Raw genomic sequence first — 19,287 nt, forward strand, 5'->3', positions numbered from 1 at the left:
GTGCTGTTTCTATGATGACAGCATTTTATATTATAATGAAATATTAGAAATGTATCAATAAATTTGCTAGGATCAGAATTTTGTGTAAATCTACATTTAGAGAGGCATATTTAAGAAATGTCTTGCGGACCTGATCCGACAGTGCGGATCAGGTCCGCAAGACATCGATGAATGCGGAGAGCAATACGCTCTCCGCATTTAACATTGCACCAGCAGCTCACAAGAGCTGCTGGTGCAACACCGCCCCTTGCTGACTCGCGGCGAATGGGCCGCCAGCAGGGAGGTGTCAATCAATCCGATCGTACTCGATTGGGTTGATTTTCGGCGATGTCTGTCCGCCTGCTCAGAGCAGGACGACAGGTTAAGGAGCAGCGGTCTTTGTGACCGCTGCTTCATAACTGCTGTTTCTGGCGAGTCTGAAGGCTCGCCAGAAACACGGGCCGTCAAGCTCCTTTCGGAGCTTGATAAATAGGCCCCAGAGTCTTCAAAGTCTATAGTTTTTTTTTTTTTTACAACCAAGGTTGAAAGTATGTATTCATCGTTGCTCTCAGATGCACAGGGCATATGCGCATCTGCTCCATGCAAAGTAAAAGATATAGTTGAGACTGTGATTACTTCTACTGGAAGAATTTTTTCTAATACATGTGTACTGGAAAAATGCATCTTTTAAGGTCAAAATTGAAAGGCACATAGATGCATTACTTTTTTCAATAGAAACATATTTGCAATACACATGTATTGACAAAAATGCTTCTAGTAAAAGTTATCACGGTTTTATTGTTAACATTTTTCTCTGCATGTGAAGAATTGATAGATGTTTTCAATGCGCCAGCATTTTAAATGCGAGCTAAATCCTATTGGCTGATTGGATCAGCCAATATGATTGAAGTTCAATCCTATTGGCTGATTGCATCAACCAATAGGATTTTTCCTACCTTAATTCCGATTGGCTGATAGAATTCAATCAGCCAATCAGAATTGAAGGGACGCCATCTTGGATGATGTCACTTAAAGGACCCGTCATTGTTGAAGAAGACTCCGGATGAAGAGGATGCTCCGCGTCGGATGTCTTGAAGATGGACCCGCTCCAAGCCGGATGGATGAAGATAGAAGATGCCGCCTGGATGAAGACTTCTGCCCATCTGGAGGACCTCTTCTGCCCAGCTTCGATGAAGACTTCTGCCCGTCTGGAGGACCACTTTGCCTGGCTTCGTTGAGGACTTCGGCCCGGTTGGGTGAAGGCGTCTCAAGGTAGGGTGATCTTCAAGGGGTTAGTGTTAGGTTTTTTTAAGGGGGGATTGGGTGGGTTTTAGAGTAGGGTTGGTGGGTGGTGGGTTTTAATGTTGGGGTGGGGGTTGTAATTTTTTTTACAGGTAAAAGAGCTGATAACTTTGGGTCAATGCCCCGCAAAAGGCCCTTTTAAGGGCTATTTGTAATTTAGTGTAGGGTAGGGCTTTTTTATTTTGGGGGGCTTTTTTATTTTGTTAGGGGGATTAGATTAGGTGTAATTTGTTTAAAAATCTTGTAATTAGTTTATTATTTTCTTTAATTTAGTGGGGGGGGGTTGTATTTTAGATAATTTTATTTAATTTTATTTAATTGTAGTTAATTTAGGGAATTAATTTAATTATAGTGGTAGTGTTAGGTGTAATTGTAACTTAGGTTAGGTTTTATTTTACAGGTAAATTTCTCTTTATTTTAACTAGGTAGTTATTAAATAGTTAATAACTATTTAATAACTATTGTACCTAGTTAAAATAAATACAAAGTTGCCTGTAAAATAAAAATAAACCCTAAGCTAGCTACAATGTAACTATTAGTTATATTGTAGCTATCTTGGGGTTTATTTTATAGGTAAGTATTTAGTTTTAAATAGGAATAATTTATTTAATGCTAGGAATATTTATTTAGATTTATTTAAATTAGATTTAAGTTGGGGGGTGTTAGGGGTTAATAAATTTAATATAGTGGCGGCGGTGTAGGGGGGGCAGATTAGGGGTTAATAAATTTAATATAGTGGCAGCGGTGTGGGGGGGGGGCAGATTAGGGGTTAATAAATTTAATATAGTGGCGGCGGTGTAGGGGGGAAGATTAGGGGTTAATAAATTTAATATAGTGGCGGCGGTATGGGGGGGCATATTAGGGGTTAATAAGTATAATGTAGGTGGCGGCGGTGTAGGGGGGGCAGATTAGGGGTTAATAAGTATAATGTAGGTGGCGGTGGGCTCCGGGAGCGGCGGTTTAGGAGTTAAACACTTTATTTCGTTGCGGCGGGCTCCGGGAGCAGCGGTTTAGGGGTTAATAAGTATAATGTAGATGGCAGCGGTGTAGGGGGGGGGGCAGATTAGGGGTGTTTAGACTCGGGGTACGTGTTAGGTGTAAACGTTCCCATAGGAATCAATGGGATATCTGGCAGCAGCGAACATAGGCTTTCACTGCTTTCAGACTCCCATTGATTCCTATGGCATCCGCCGCCTCCAGGGCAGCAGATTGAAAACCAGGTACGCTGGGCCGGAATAGTGCCGAGCGTACCTGGTAGACTTTTGATAACTAGCAAAAGTAGTCAGATAGTGCCAAACTTGCATTTGGAACATCTGTAGTGACGTAAGCATCAATCTGTGTCGGACTGAGTCCGGCAGATCGTATGTTACGTCACTAAATTCTACTTTTGCCGGTTTGTAGGGTTTGATAACTAAGGCGAATCAGGCTCGCCACAAATACGCTGCAGAATTCCAGCGTATTTGCGGTTGACGGCTTGATAAATAGATGCCATTGTTTTTTCAACAGTTTGCTTTGTTCAATCAATATATATGATTTGAGACTGTAAAAAATGTATCTGCTATCATAGTCATGTCAGTGAGAAAACTGAGAAAGTTGTTGCTTGAAGGAAATAAATGAAGCCATCTCTGGCTTAGTATTAAAACAGGATTTATAAAGGAATGTTACATGAAATACATACGGTTTATGTTATCCTGTTTATCAGATTGTTGATAAGTAGATAGAAAGTTCTAGTAAGAAATGTTGGAAGCAAGCCCAATAGCAGGTTCATGGAGCTATCATGGGAATCGAAAAAAATCTCTATAAGTTCATTCATATTATCATCATCACAAGTACTTTTGACCTCCCAATATTCTGTGTGTACATGTGAGCCTTCATGCACACACACCTAAAATGCAATAACACAATAAAAAGTTCTAAATTATGCAAACAAAAGAAGATAAAAAAATGTCACCCACCGTACTCACCCACCGTACTCAAGAACATGCCAATTCAAATGGGCTAAGTCTGCATGAACAACAGACCTTCTTATCTTATCTGTCTCTCACTATACAAAATGGCCTACACTAAGGTACTAGCCATTTCAAAAACGAATGATAAACATAAAGGAACAATTTCCAGTGCATTTAATATTATGCAGCTGGTAATCTGAATACATTAAGGAGGATCCTACTTACAGAATATTGTGCCTTTAAAGGGACACTGAACCCAAATTTTTTCTTTCATGATTCAGATAGAGCATGCAATTTTAAGCAACTTTCTAATTTACTCCTATTTTCAAATTTTCTTCATTCTCTTGCTATCTTTATTTGAAAAAGAAGACATCTAAGCTATTTTTTGGTTCAGTACCCCGGACAGCACTTATTTATTGGTGGGGGAATTTATCAGCAATCAGCAAGAACAACCCAGGTGGTTCACCAAAAATGGGCCGGCATCTAAACTTACATTCTTGATTTTCAAATAAAGATACCAAGAGAATGAAGAAAATTTGATAATAGGAGTAAATTAGAAAGTTGCTTAACATTGCATGCTCTATCTGAATCACGAAAGAAAATGTTTTGGTTCAGTGTCCCTTTAAGCCTGACATAACATAGGGCCTTTATTTCTATTAAAGGGATATGAAACCCAAATATTTTCTTTCATGATTCAGATAGAACATGCAATTTTAAGCAACTTTCTTTTTTACTCCTATTATCAAATTTTCTTTGTACCCTTGGTATCTTTATTTGAAAAGCAGGAATGTAATGTTAAGGGCTGGCCCATTTTTGGTTCAGCCCCCTGGGTGGTGCTTGCTGATTGGTGTCTATATTACGCTACCAATCCGCAAGCGCTACCCAGGTGCTGAACTGAAAATGGACCGGCTTCTAAGCTTACATTCCTGCTTTTCAAATAAAGATACCAAGAGAACAAAGAAAATTGATAATAGGAGTAAATTAGAAAGTTTCTTAAAATGTTCTATCTGAATCATAAAAGAAAAAAAATTGGGTTTCATATCCATTTAATTATAATGGGAGATGACTCCTGTGATTAATCATCCATCTCAGTATGTGTGGCTTTTTATATGTGTATATATCACCAGTTAATAGACACATTGCAAAAGATCAACAAAATAAATGTCCTTAAACATTTAAACTATCACATTGTTAGCAAATTTTGCAGCTAATTTGAAGTCCAGGGACAAATCTCTTATCTCCTCAGCAGAGGCCATCTAGAGCAGATATATCTTAGCTACTATAGTAATCGAACAATTAGTGTATAGCATGTGGAAGGGAGAGGCTTACAAATATTGTGGGAAAGGCATTGAACCACAATTATTACAGTTAAATTAGAGAAAAATTGGACAGTATAAAAATTTGTTAAATGGATGTAATTAATATGTTGCAGAGTATCAGGGCTGGATTTACAGCCCATGTGCCTGTAGGCACCAAAATCTAATGCGCCCCCCACATATATGAAACTATAGATACAGCCTAAGAGGCCTATTTATTAAAGGTCTGTCGGACCTGATCCGGCAGTGCGGATCAGGTCCAACAGACCTCGCTGAATGCGGAGAGCAATACGCTCTCTGTATTCAGCATTGCACCAGCAGCTCTTGTGAGCTGCTGGTGCAACGCCGCACCCTACAGATTTGCGGCCAATCGGCCTCCAGCAAGGGGGTGTCAATCAACCCGATCGTTTTCGATCGGGTTGAATTGTGGTGATCTCTGTCCGCCTGCTCAGAGCAGGCAGACAGGGTTATAGAGCAGAGGTCTTTAGACCGCTGCTTCATAACTGCTGTTACTAGCGAGCCTGAAAAGCTAATACAAATGTATGTGATAAGAGGCTGTCTGTAGTGGCTTAGAAATAGCATCAATGTAGAGGTTTAAATGCCATGGAGTATATTAATATAACAATGCTTGTTGTGGAAAGCCGGGGAATAGGTAGTAAAGGCGTTATGTATCTTTTTAAAAAATAACAATTTTGGTGTAGCCTGTATCTTTAAAAGGGGATGTTACAAATATAAGAATATAATTCCCCCAACTCCTGAAGCTCATGCTTCGGCAGGGGTTCCTGAGTTCCTCCCTAGTGCTCCAGCCTCCATTTTGTCCAACTTACCATCGATGGAGGCTTCCGTTATAGTTAACGCTCTCCAGGGCCTTCCTCCAGCTGCTGCTGATGCCATTGCTTCCTTCCTTTGTTGGCTGCGGCAGTTTCAAGTGTGGCGCAGAGTCCATCAGGTATAGACACAAACGGCTCCATTGTGGTCAGCGTCTCCAATTTTGTTGTGTCAGGTGTCAGCATGCACCTCTGGTAGCTCTGTTGTTTCCAGTTCCTTTTTATTGTCCTCTGGGGCTTTGGTTCCCCCAGCCCACCTTCGCTGCGTGCTGGTAAGCCGTCTTCTGTAGGCCTTATGGTTTTGTGCGTTAATTTCTGTTGATGTCAGTGGTGGTGCCGGTCATCAAAAAAGCGAGGTCGGCAGCCAGATTTGGCCCTCAGGGTTGTCTGGGGGACAGGTCCAGAGGTCACTTGGTTTGGGGGCTCATCATTCATAAGAGAATTGTGGCCTATAGATGTTAGCAGGGTGCCTTGCGCTGATGTGGTAGGAGATATGCATGATGTTGTGAATCTTTGGGCAACTGTGAAGACTTCATTTAATATGGCAAGGGATGGTGCATATGAATGTGCAAATCCATTCTCATCCTCTTCCTAGTGTGCTGCACCCTGGTATACTCATTTGCGTGAACAGCAGGCAGTGGATGCTGTGAACAATGGTTCTAGGCATGCAAGTCATGTTCAAGCTGGTTCTTCTGAGTCTCAGGTGGGTTGGGTAGGTCAGCCCTGAGCTTCCTCTACCTTCTGGTAGTAGTGGTTTCGAGATGCTGTCTCTTTTTACTTGATGCCTTATATTCTAATTCTAGCAATGGTGTATCTGGAATGTTATCTGCTGGAAGAGTTTCAGAGATAAGAGATGCTCCTGACACTGGTGAGACAGTGGTTACGGATGCTGGGCATGCGATGGTGGACATGCCCGTGAAGAGCCTGGAGGGGTGTCATCATCAGGTTAAAGGCCAGGGGAAGCACCCGTGTTTGTGCATACATGTACTTCCTTTACTGATTTGTCCACTTCTGACTCTGATAGCGATCTTTAGGTTTAGTGCGGAAGTGACAAAAGAGGATGTTTCACATGATCAAAAGACCTTATACATTTGACCAATGGCTCAGTTGTTTAAAGGGTGCTTTATTCGTGCTATCTAGATAAGTATCCTAAACAGGCATTTTAGAGAGGAGGCATGGTGCTTCTATGACTCTGAGTTTAGGAGAAAAATGGAGGGTAATCCAGGATTAAATTTCGGTTCAGGTGACATGCAGTTATGTTTTTGATTGGGTCCAGAGCAGTCTCCTTCCCCTCTAAAAATAGGTAGAGAGCAGATGCCCAAATTAGGGCCTAAGGGCAGAAAGAAGGGTAGAGAGTGCTAATCTTTTCAGGAAGAGTGATGACAGTGGTACAGTGTGTATTTATTATTATGCCTGCAAATTCTGTGGTCAGCAGGGGAAAAAGTCACAGCTAAAAATGCTGCTCTGGCAAAGTGTCCTCACTTCAGTGAGAGTGGATGCTCTTGAGCCGAGGCTAGCAGTGTACCATGATTGCCAGGCTGCCGGCTTGCTCCTAAAGGGTTTTTTAATGATGGGATTGTAATTCTGGGGTATGCTGTGTCTAGAACTTATCAAAACTTAAAGTCTGTGTATCAGAAGTGGTGAAGCAAAACTTGGTAAAGAGATGAGTTTAGATAGGTTTGTGGGCCGCTTTTTGTGATCCCACTTCCTGGATTGGTGGTATCCTCCTTGGGGTGCACTATCAGTCCTTTGATAAGGTTCTGTAGTTAGTGTGAGTGATTGGAAGAGGTGCTTGGTTAGAGAAACTTGATACTGAGTCTGCCTTTCGGTTGTGACCACTGCATCTTTGTTCTCATGGGCTGTAAGCTTAAAGGAAAGTATTATGTGGATTTCGGTTTGAAAATGGGCTGTGCCATCTTGTGTTCTTTATTCAAGTGCTTCAGTACATTCTTGCATTTGGCAGTAACTAAGGAAGATGGGAATAATAACATTGCACACTATCTAGATGACTTACTGCTTGTAACAGAAGGGTATCAGATCGCTGTAGGCAGTTAATGGACAAGATGAGACTGTAAGGCCACTTTGGGGTTCCTTTAGCTGAGGAGAAGTCCAAGGACCCTTGTAGGAAATTGATCTTCTTAGGCATAGGGATTGATACGACAAAAGATCAGTGTAGGCTGGATTCAGTAAGAGCGGCTGTTTCCTAGCAAAATATGCCTGTGAGGGACCTTCAATCTTTGCTTGGGTTACTAAACTTTGCATGTAGGGTGATTCCCATGTGGAAGGTCTTCAACAGGTGGTTGGAGAGTTACTTGTGAGGTAGGCTCTATCAGTTAGACAGGATCATTGTCACTAGTGACTTGATTGAGGATTTGAAGATTTGGGAGTCCTTGATCCATTTCATCGGGCTTCACTTGTAGGACCAAGCTTTGCATCTGTTTACTTATATGGATACAGTGCTTATTTCAGGGTGGGTGGAGTTCTGACTTCTGGCTACCATCCTGGAGGACATGGGTCTCACAAAGAATCTTACCTTGCTTGAGCTGATCGCTATTGTCTTGGAGGTAGAATTATGGGGTCCCAATTTTTTTAATCGTTCACTAATATTTTGGTCAGACAACCTTAGTGTCATGCGTGTGATAAAAAGGTTATTGGTCAACTCTGTAGTGGTGGTTATCTTATTACAACATTTTGTGCTGCACTGTCTAGAACTTAACATTAATTTCCAGGTGAGCCAAGTCCTGGGTGTAAATAATGTTCTGGCAGGTGCCCTTTCTATGTTTGATTGGGGAGTTTTAGGAAGCTTGCGCTTAATGCTGTAGTTGAGGGCTAAACTTGTCCCAGTTTTCTTTGGAAGCTTGTGAAGCTTAGTTATCCCTTACTGCGGTCTTCTCTGGCCCCTTCCACATTGCAGTCTTACTTTAGATTATGGAGGGATTGGGACCAATTATTCCGCAATCATGGGGTGGATGCTACCATGGGTACTCAGGTAGCACTTTGTACCAAGGGGCTATCCATATGAGAATGTCAGCTTTATCTTTCTTTTATAGATTAAATGGAGTCCTGGATCCTACTGCATCCTATTTGTTAGGCAGATTGTGAAGGTTGGGGGTGCTCACACTTTAGGAGATTGGATATATGTGAGCCCATTACTTTGGATTGGCTTGAGAGTTTGATTTCTGTCCTGCCTACAGTTTGTTCATCTGCGTACATTTGAATTGTGTACTAACAATATGGGAAAGTGTACTTACAATATGTATTGATAAAATGAACAAATACTGTCCATGGAAGTCACATACATGAGGGCAAAATAGACTTTAAACTGTTTTTTTTAATTGCTATAAAATATAACATTTAAAAAATTATTAGAAAGAATTATTAGCTTTTTAAACATGTTTCCCCTTTAGCGACCTGGATTAAAACTGTGCATATACACGCACCTTACAAGACCCACAGCGCTGAACCCTGAAAACAGTTCTAGAATATTATGCTGATGCTAAAAGTTGCTCTGAACTGACTGACAGGTTGTGTGTGTAATGTTCTTACTACCAGCATGAAACAAACTAAAGTCTAAAGAAGTCAGATAAAATGACTACATAAGCATACTGGTAACACGGCAGTGTTCCTCTGTAACCTCAGTAAGAGACAGGCCAATAACAACAACCTGATGAAAACACTGATTATTTCTATACCTGCTTGAGATGGAGGTTTCAATAGAGTCTGCAATACAGTAAGTTAACCCCCCTCCTTTTCTCCCCCACCGAGATCAAAAGATAGTCCTGTCTCTTTGGAAACAGTGCCATCTGCACCTCTCAGTTTGAAAGAGTAGAGTTGAGCACTTCATCTTTTGCTATTAAAATGCAATTAACTGTGTGCTGCTGCTTGGCTGCAATACATGAAGGCTATTCATGAACTGAATACATCCCAAATGTGTTTCTTCCTCTTCAATGATATCAGGATCTACTCAGATGCCACAATGTCAACAACCGAGATGTAAAACCCAGGTCCTCAGCTCTGAAGGAAACAATGAGAACAAGCTTTCTTCTGTCCTCTTACATGCAATTAGCTATACAAGGGAAGAAAATTGGCTTTCACATGGATCAATATTGAATTAAAAAAAAGCATTTTATTCATGCCTTGCTTTTCCTATTCAGTATCAGTTTAATGTATTTTAAGAGGTTTATCTGAGTACTAATAAACATGCAGGTTCCTGCAAATCCAAAAATATAAAGAAATGCAGGAACGTATACATTAGGTCCAGTAGAATATTATGTAGAATTTTCTGACATCACAAAGAAATTGTATAATCATATTCATGTCTTTGAGTACCAACCTCATCATGTGCCTTAGCAGGAATTTTTTCATTCGTATCCCAGACTTTCACAACATTACTGCAAATATACATTTTTCCTCTATTCTTACATTTCTCTTAACATCTGCTTCCTTCATATCTCATTATTTCCCTTGATGTTATGAAGACATTCTTAAAAGGACATTGTACACTAGATGTTTATTTGCATAAATGTTTTGTAGATGATCCATTTATATAGCCCATCTGTGAGTGTTTTTGTAACAATGTATAGTTTTGCTTATTTGTTAATAACATTGTGCTTATTTTGACATTCCTAGCCAAGCCCCAAAATATCAGACTTAGAACCAAGTCTACAGATTACTGCTGCTGTTGTTTGTGTAATCTTTCTTTTCATATGCAGGGAAGATTGGAGGGGGAGTGTCTGCTCTTCCTGCTTTCCCAGCCCATGTCACTGAGTGTCCCAGCCTAACCTTATCAACAGTGCTAAACTGGGAGCTTCTAAGTAAGTTTTTAAAATGTTTTATACTGGATTTTTAGATCAGTATCTGTGCATATTCTTCTTTATAGTAGTGTATATTACATGCAGTTATATGGAAATCTACAGGGAGTGCAGAATTATTAGGCAAGTTGTATTTTTGAGGATTAATTTTATTATTGAACAACAACTATGTTCTCAATGAACCAAAAAAACTCATTAATATCAAAGCTGAATAGTTTTGGAAGTAGTTTTTAGTTTGTTTTTAGTTATAGCTATTTTAGAGGGATATCTGTGTGTGCAGGTGACTATTACTGTGCATAATTATTAGGCAACTTAACAAAAAACAAATATATACCCATTTCAATTATTTATTTTTACCAGTGAAACCAATATAACATCTCAACATTCACAAATATACATTTCTGACATTCAAAAACAAAACAAAAACAAATCAGTGACCAATATAGCCACCTTTCTTTGCAAGGACACTCAAAAGCCTGCCATCCATGGATTCTGTCAGTGTTTTGATCTGTTCACCATCAACATTGCGTGCAGCAGCAACCACAGCCTCCCAGACACTGTTCAGAGAGGTGTACTGTTTTCCCTCCTTGTAAATCTCACATTTGATGATGGACCACAGGTTCTCAATGGGGTTCAGATCAGGTGAACAAGGAGGCCATGTCATTAGATTTTCTTCTTTTATACCCTTTCTTGCCAGCCACGCTGTGGAGTACTTGGACGCGTGTGATGGAGCATCGTCCTGCATGATAATCATGTTTTTCTTGAAGGATGCAGACTTCTTCCTGTACCACTGCTTGAAGAAGGTGTCTTCCAGAAACTGGCAGTAGGACTGGGAGTTGAGCTTGACCCGAAAAGGCCCCACAAGCTCATCTTTGATGATACCAGCCCAAACCAGTACTCCACCTCCACCTTGCTGGCGTCTGAGTCGGACTGGAGCTCTCTGCCCTTTACCAATCCAGCCACGGGCCCATCCATCTGGCCCATCAAGACTCACTCTCATTTCATCAGTCCATAAAACCTTAGAAAAATCAGTCTTGAGATATTTCTTGGCCCAGTCTTGACGTTTCAGCTTGTATGTCTTGTTCAGTGGTGGTCGTCTTTCAGCCTTTCTTACCTTGGCCATGTCTCTGAGTATTGCACACCTTGTGCTTTTGGGCACTCCAGTGATGTTGCAGCTCTGAAATATGGCCAAACTGGTGGCAAGTGGCATCTTGGCAGCTGCACACTTGACTTTTCTCAGTTCATGGGCAGTTATTTTGCGCCTTGGTTTTTCCACACGCTTCTTGCGACCCTGTTGACTATTTTGAATGAAACGCTTGATTGTTCGATGATCACGCTTCAGAAGCTTTGCAATTTTAAGAGTGCTGCATCCCTCTGCAAGATATCTCACTATTTTTGACTTTTCTGAGCCTGTCAAGTCCTTCTTTTGACCCATTTTGCCAAAGGAAAGGAAGTTGCCTAATAATTATGCACACCTGATATAGGGTGTTGATGTCATTAGACCACACCCCTTCTCATTACAGAGATGCACATCACCTAATATGCTTAATTGGTAGTAGGCATTCGAGCCTATACAGCTTGGAGTAAGACAACATGCATAAAGAGGATGATGTGGTCAAAATACTAATTTGCCTAATAATTCTGCACTCCCTGTATGTATACTGTCCTTTTAAATGGATATAAGTGAATAGAATGTTGAGGATGCACTATTGTAATGTCCTTTGTTAAAATACAAACAAATACAACACAAAGAGACTGAAAGTACATGTGGGCCGATAACACTGTTCAGGCACAGAAAGTTATTTAAGATTTACCACAACACAATGCTAACTGCAAGATAATAGATAATAAACAGTCATAGTCATGTGATCAGGGGGCTGGAAGAAGGTTCTTAGATACAAGGTATAACTGTGTTGGTTATGCAAAAATGGGGAATGGGTAATAAAGGGATTATCTATCTTTTAAAACAATAACAATTCTATTGTAGACTGTCCCTTTAAGTGATATTCAAGCTAGTGCATGGTGGGTAAACCAATCATTGCCAGTATAAGCTCTGGGAACAGAACTAGGAACATGCATAAGGTGACGATTTCAGTTTAAATGGTTAAAGGAGCCTTTTTTATACACTTTTTCAGGGCTAAATGTTGCTGTGTCCAAAGAATACACATGCCATATTTTTCTCAGTGAGTAATTAGGATACTCAGCACCTACGTAGCTCTTGCTGATTGGGGCCTAAATGTAGCCACCAATTAGCAAGCTCTACCAAGGGTGCTGAACCACATTCCTGTCTATTTAAATAAAGATACCAAGAGAACGAAGAAAAATTGATAATATGAGTAAATTAGAAAGTTGCTTAAATTTGCATGCTCTATCTGAATTATGAAAGAAAAAAAATATAGTTTCATATCCCTTTAAGGTCAATTTTTGAATAATAAGTCTGCTTTAAAGTAGTATATGTATTGTATATTTTTAACTCCTCTATGTGGGACTATATATTTTATTCTAATTTTAGATGTACATATTCCAGTTTAGACTTTATTTTAATAGATCAAACCAACGTCCCCTTAGAGGCTGAATTATCATTGTGCGAGCGGACATGATCCGAGATTGCGGATCATGTCCGCTGCACATCGATAAATGCAGACAGCATACACTCTCGGCATTTATCATTGCACCAGCAGTTCTTGTGAACTGCTGGTGCACTGCTGCCCCCTGCAGATTCGCGGCCAATCGGCCCCTAGCGAATACGATCGGGTTGATTTCTGGCAATGTCTGTCCGCCGCCTTAGAGCAGGCGGACAGGTTATAGAGCAATGATCTTTAGAAACGTGTGTTTCCGGCGAGCCTCCATACGAAGCTTGATAAATATGCCCCTTAGCCTCAACGTCCAAAACTCATCATTTTGTCATCTCCAGATTAAGCCTGGCTCAGTGAATCATCAAACCTTTTATATGGTGATTAGATAAAAAAAATATCAAGAGTTCCATTTACACCTTCTTTGTATTTAATACACAACACAATACTAGCCCTCTTAAAATCCTAACATATGGGAAATGTATTCAACAAAAATAATCAGCTAAAACATAAAAGCAAGTCCCTAAATGATCTAATCCCTATTTTACAAAATGGCAATTCAATCTTTGCTGTGGTAGTCAGAACACAGCAAAATATTTTAAAATACGCTTACACTATTTTATTATCTACAAATGCATCATGAAAATAAATGATTAAACATTACAGAACTGAACTAGTTGACTTGTTACCTGATTACTCTGTGATATGTTTGATGTTATCATAGACCCAATCCCACAGTGCCTACTAATTACAGACGATCTGGGCCCTGTGGGATTGCCCACATATATAATATATTTATTGACCTCTCCATGAAAATAAATACCAAAATTCTTGCTAAATGTCTTAAAGGGCCATAATACCCAAATGTTTAAACACTTGAAAGTGATGCAGCATAGCTGTAAAAAGTTGACTAGAGAATATCTCCTGAACATCTCTATGTAAAAAAGAAAGATATTTTACCTCAAAAGTTCCTCAGTAGCCACCTCCCATTGTAAAGGATTTCTAAGCAGCATTTTGTGTGTTTGTCCTAGGACAGCTTAGGGGATGAGCCTCGTGAACTCTCATATTATTTCACCAATCAGGTAAAGGAAGCTTACTATGAAATCTCATGAGAGTTAAGTCAAATTTCATGAGATCACAGTAAGAGTTCATGACCTCAGCACTGCTGATGCTGATTGGCTGCTGTTCATTTCTTCATTTTTTTATTTTTTTTACCTGCAGCTGGGAGCAGCTGAGTATAACTTTTTACACAGAACTTACTCTGCTGAGCTGAGGAGATTGTGAGGTAAAATATCTTCCTTTTTTACATAGAGATGCTCAGGGGATATTTTCCTGTCAGCTTTTTACAGTTATACTTTATCAGTTTCAAGTGATTTAGCATATGAGTATTATGTCCCTTTAATTTAATTTTAACACCGTTTTAGACATCCTCCTGACTAAGTAGTGTAGTTCAAGAAGCTAAGACCATTACTGTTAGGGTCCTCTAGCCCATTCAATATGTCATAGTCCCCAAAACAATAATGATTTAGTATCTACTGATAATGCTGAAAAGGAGCATTCTTGCACATTCTGTAAAACAAATCGGTTTTTGCCCTAAAATGTTCAGCAATCGCTTTAATTAGCCTGCTTTGTCTTCTGAAGTTAAAGGAACACTGAACCCAATTTTTTTCTTTTGTGATTCAGATAGAGCATGCAATTTTAAGCAACTTTCTAATTTACTCCTATTATGATTTTTCTTTTTTTTCTTGCTATCTTTATTTAAAAATGAAGGCATCTAAGTTTTTCTTTTTGGTTCAGGACTATGGATAGCACTTTTTTATTGGTGGGTGAATTTATCCACCAATCATCAAGGACAACCCAGGTTGTTCACCAAAAATGGGCCGGCATCTAAACTTACATTCTTGCATTTCAAATAAAGATTCCAAGAGAATGAAGAAAATTTGATAATAGGAGTAAATTAGAAAGTTGCTTAAAATTTCATGCTCTGGGGGATATTTATCAAAGTGTCAAGTATGTTGCATTCGCGGGAGTCAATACGCTCGCCAAACATCGGCAAACATCACGGCCTCTCAATATGATCTCCAGATTTATTTAAATAACTTCAAAAACACGCGTGTCAAGTACGGAGCGATGAGCATCGGACTACTAACAGTTATCGATCTCGTGTCTATTTGGGTTTTTCCCAACTTTATTTATACCTTCATCACTGTCCATGAACAAGCACATTTCTCTAGCACATTATTGTATATAGTGGAAATGATTTTTTTTTCGGAGTAGGAATTAATTGCCATTATAGCAAGTAGCGACATATTTGGTGCAAAGTGGACAGTCAATTATTAGAATTTTTTTGAAGATTGTGCATACATATTTCATCATGTATATGTATATATATATATATATATATATATATATATATATATATATATATATATATATATATATATATAATTTTTTTATTCCTTGATGTATTTATCTGTATGTATCGATCTATATATGTATCTATTTAAATGTAAAAATAAAAGATGTATTTATGTATATATCTATGTAAAGATAGATATATATGAATATATATTTATTATTATTACATTTTATTTTTTGATATAAAAAAAATCCTAAATTAAAGGGACACCAATATCATAGAAGAACATCTTAATCAAGATTAAAACCCTTAAACTTTTATTAAAGGGACACTAAGCACAATTATTAACTTTCTGTATTCCGATAGAACATTCAATTGAAATCAACTTTCAAAATTACTCCAATGATCAATTTTTATATGTTCTAATGTTATCTTTCTTTGAAAAAGAAAGCATCTAAACTAAGGAGCCTGACAAATTCAGTTTAACCACCCTGGACAGCACTTGTTTATTGGTGCTGTTTAATCATCAAGTTCAACCCAGGTTGTTCTTCAAAAATGGCCCTGCTTTGAAACTTACATTCTTTATTTTCAAATAAAGATACAAATAGAATGAAGACATTTGGATAATAGGATTAATTTAGAAATGTGTTTAAAATTGCATGCTCTATCTGAATCATGAAAGGAAAAAATTGGGTTTAGTATTCCTTTAATGTGTTTCATATACTGTAGATAACATTAAACTCATGCACATGAAGTTAACAGTGGGTGGCTAAAATGCAAGTCTGTCTAAAGAAATGAAATAAGGGGGCAGTTTGAAAAAACATAGATAGAAGGTAAACACATATTTAAAAATGTTATTGCTATAACTTTAAAAATAAAAACAGAGTCAAGTGTACAGCCAAAAAAATATTTATTTGAATATATTTTATTAAACATCTGTTTTTCATAAACTTTACATTGAACAATTGCAAGACTGACAAAATTAACCACTTTTAATCAATAGAAACACAATGCTATAGAATATCATTTTGTCGATATTTAAATGAGAAATATTGCAAAAACATAATCCAAAATATATAATCTTTTGGATTAAAAAATATACTGTAAAGTAAATATGAATAAAATAAATACTGTATGTTGCACTGTCAACATTATTGCCCAAAAAACGCCTGAATATAGTCTGCTCGAGCTTGGAATCCCCTAGCATCATTCTCCTCTAATGGAGCTAGATGTTCCCCATACTCATGGTTATCCAAGCTCTCCAGATCTATATCAGGGATTGTTAGGGCAATGTTGAGCAACATACAGCAAATCAAAAAAATTAAGGAGACTTTGGAGGGTGCGTACTGAAGAACCCCACCAGAGATGTCCAACGGCTCTTCAATACGCCAAATGTGCGCTCAATCACCGATCTGGTGGCGATGTGTGTCGAGTTGTTGCGCACCTCTTCCACTCCGTTGGGGTTGTGGACGGGTGTGAACAGCCACGGAAAACACGAATATCCAGAATCACCTGCGTAATAAAATAGATCATTGACATTAGCAATCAGAATGAATAAAATATATCATATACATATGTTTGCGTATATATGAGATATTTACCTATCAGGATTCCCTCTGGCATTTGTCCCTCCCGGAAAGAATGGTAGATGGCCGAATTCTGGAGGATGAAGGAATCGTGGTTGCAGTCCAGAGCGTACGCTCATTATCCTCAACCTGGCGTCGCAGATGACCTGGATATTCAGTGAGTGGTTGTGCTTCCTGTCCCGGTATGGTTCCTCTATACGTGCAATCTATGGCCCCCAATTCTCTTGGCAATCCAGTCAGATGATAGAACTGAAGCTTGACAGCATGCCACTCCTCAGGTGTATTTGGGAAGTGGACATGATGGTCACCATCCCAGGGATTGCCCTATTCTTTGCAGTGAGTGGCTCAAGAGAGTCCTTGATTTCGACATAGAGCCTCTCAATAGAGGCCCTATTTAGTTGAAATCTACGGATCACCTTTCGGTCACTGAGGGCATGGAGACCAACCCTAGGCAGGAACACCCTCGGCACCCGCTGGCGTCTTCATTGTCGCACAACCGCAGCCATCAACACCCGTCTTTCCCTGCGTCTCCTTAAGAACAAAAAAAGTGTAAAGCATTAAGAATGTCCAAGCTCAAAATAATAATGAATTGAAGTGATTAAAAGCCCCTTTTTACGGCCAAGTTCTACAGCTGTGAATGATTTCAGCAATTGAACAAGAGATGCGCCACACATTACATAACCAATGACTTACAGAATTTCATGATTCTTGCGTCATTTTACGAGCAAAGTGATTGAATGATTTATTCACAATTAACCAAATTTCTGTATTATTGCGTCATTTGACGAGCACAATGTTGTGTCAAAATGAATGTCTAGAATTAGATCATCCAGGTGAGTTCAGCAGCTGTAATACATGCAGGTGTATTGTTTGTGCAATTAACTAAATAACTTATGCAAAACACAGGAGTATTTAACTATGGTTGCAATCATAATTCAGATTTTCTGTGTTTGGATGGCAGCATTGTGGAGACTTAAAAGGTCAGTGATTACTGTGTTTTTGAAATAACATTTTAATAACAATGTGGTGTATTAACATTGCCAAACCTAAGTTAGAAAGAGAATGCAATGTCGAACATTATGATATGCCACTTTACATTTATTTCAATGTATTTTTCAAGCACAAAAGAAAAGAATGACATTCAAAATACATAGAAATGACTTTAAAATGGCATTCTACTTCCAACAAAGTGCTATTATGTGTTTTGAAGTTAAAATATAATGACTGACCTTTTAAGGCTCCACGACGCTGCCATGCAAACACAGAAAATCAGTTCAGAGTTCATCCCTAGATAGATTGTGCATAAGTAATTGATTAAATTGCACAAAGAATACACCTGCATTTATTACAGATGTTGAACATTCAAAACATAGAATGCCATTTTAAAATCATGTCAATATATTTTTAATGCCACTGTTTTCATTCTCTTGCTATCCTTTGTGTGAATTCAATTATCATTTTCAAATATTGCATTTTTTGGCACTGTTTTCATTCTCTTGCTATCCTTTGTGTGAATTTTTATTTTTAATTTTTTTTTATTCTCTTGCTATCCTTTGTGTGATTTTTTTAAGTTTTCATTCTCTTGCTATCCTTTGTGTGTGTTTTTTTAAGTTTTCATTCTCTTGCTATCCTTTGTGTGATTTTAAAAGTTTTTATTCTCTTGCTATCCTTTGTTCAAAAATGTATTTAAAGAGTGAATTAAATAATAATGTAGAGTATGACCATTGAAAAACATGACAGAAAGGGAATGCTATTTAATAACTTTTGGCTAGATTATGAGTTTTGCGGTATGAGTGAAAAAAGCAGCGTTAAGGCTCTTTTTCACTACCGCTGGTATTACGGGTTTTGCAGGTTTAGCTGCACCGCACACTTTTTTGGCCGTAACGCAACCTAACTACCGCAGCTTTCCAAAAGTCATTTTTCAATGGGACTTCCATAGTGCCGGTATAACGAGTTTGCCTGTCCGGCCAAAAAGTGAGCGGTACAGCCAATACCGTCAAGATCCATATCGTAAACTGAAAGTCAGTAGTTATGGGTTTTACGCTACAAAGCTGTAGCATAAAGCTCATAACTAAAGTGCTAAAAAGTACATTAACACCCATAAACTACCTATTAACCCCTAAACCGAGGCCCTCCCACATCGCAAATAATAAAATAAATTAATCCCTAATCTGCCGTTTTGGACATCGCTGCCACTATAATAAACATATTAACCCCTAAACTGCCATACTCCTGCATCGCAAACACTAGTTAAATATTATTAATCCCTAATCTGCTGTCCCTAACATCGCCACAACCTACATTACTGTTATTAACCTCTAATCTGCTGCCTCCAAAATCACTGCGACTATACTAAAGTTATTAACCCCTAAACCTAACCCTAAGTCTAACCCTAACACCCACTAACTTTAATGTAATTAAAATAAATCTAAATAAAACTTACTATTAATAACTAAATAATTCCTATTTAAAACTAAATATTTACCTATACAATAAACCCTAAGCTAGCTACAATATAACTATTAGTTACATTGTAGCTATCTTAGGTTTTATTTTTATTTCACAGGCAAGTTTGTATTTATTTT

Source organism: Bombina bombina, chromosome 2 (genome assembly GCF_027579735.1).
Source record: "Bombina bombina isolate aBomBom1 chromosome 2, aBomBom1.pri, whole genome shotgun sequence".
NCBI lineage: Eukaryota > Metazoa > Chordata > Amphibia > Anura > Bombinatoridae > Bombina > Bombina bombina.